Here is an 812-nt window from a genome sequence, read left to right as displayed (position 1 = left end):
GTGGTGCTTGCTCTGTCAATATGACTCGGAGTCCTTTGGGAAACATTTGCAGGAGCTTCGAGCCTGCTGGTTTGTGCTGCAGCATCCTCAGATCCCTGACCCAAATGCAACCTCTCTTCAAGGCTTCAAGTCTATGACTGTTTGATCGAGCATGTTCATCTTTTTTTTTCGCTAGTTCATTTATTCTAGCGAGCAATTTGCTCTCGTTTTGGCTATACGAGTTCTCTGATAAAACTCCTCAATCATAGCCATCTCACCCTCCATTGCAGGAACTAAACTCACGAACTACCCTGTACTATGGGGGGGAGGTTTTCACTAGACTGACTCCTAGTAGTGGGTTGGTTGTCGAGTCAACACCTTTCTGCGGCTTTCCTCTCATAGTCATGTTAAAGCCACGGATAATCACTACCTAACAAAGTGGCATGAATCAACTTTCCATGTATACAATATACATGTGGCTTCAAATCAGCTTAATCCATAAAAATCAACACAGCACTAGCGAGATTCAGTACTTAATGATAGCACTATCACATTCCAGGCCACAAAACACTAAAGTTTTTCTGCTCTGTAACCATTGAAGCAGCTTTACAGTCCTTTTTTTCACTTATGATTATACAAACCGATACTAATCACCTAAGTGAGACTTAACTAGGGTTTTCAAAATTGCAAAACACCTGGCAACTTCAGAATACAAATGTTGTAGACGTTTACATTTAAAGTCTATATTCGCACAACATTGCACAATGCGAATGTACAATCTGCTGTACAGTTTCCACAATCAAAGTCAAGTGAAAACAAACGAAGACAGGGGA

This window comes from Penaeus monodon, chromosome 32 (genome assembly GCF_015228065.2).
Source record: "Penaeus monodon isolate SGIC_2016 chromosome 32, NSTDA_Pmon_1, whole genome shotgun sequence".
In the NCBI taxonomy this organism is placed as follows: Eukaryota; Metazoa; Arthropoda; class Malacostraca; order Decapoda; family Penaeidae; genus Penaeus; species Penaeus monodon.
The sequence above is the reverse complement of the archived record's forward strand: the minus strand, read 5'-3'. Positions refer to the sequence as shown.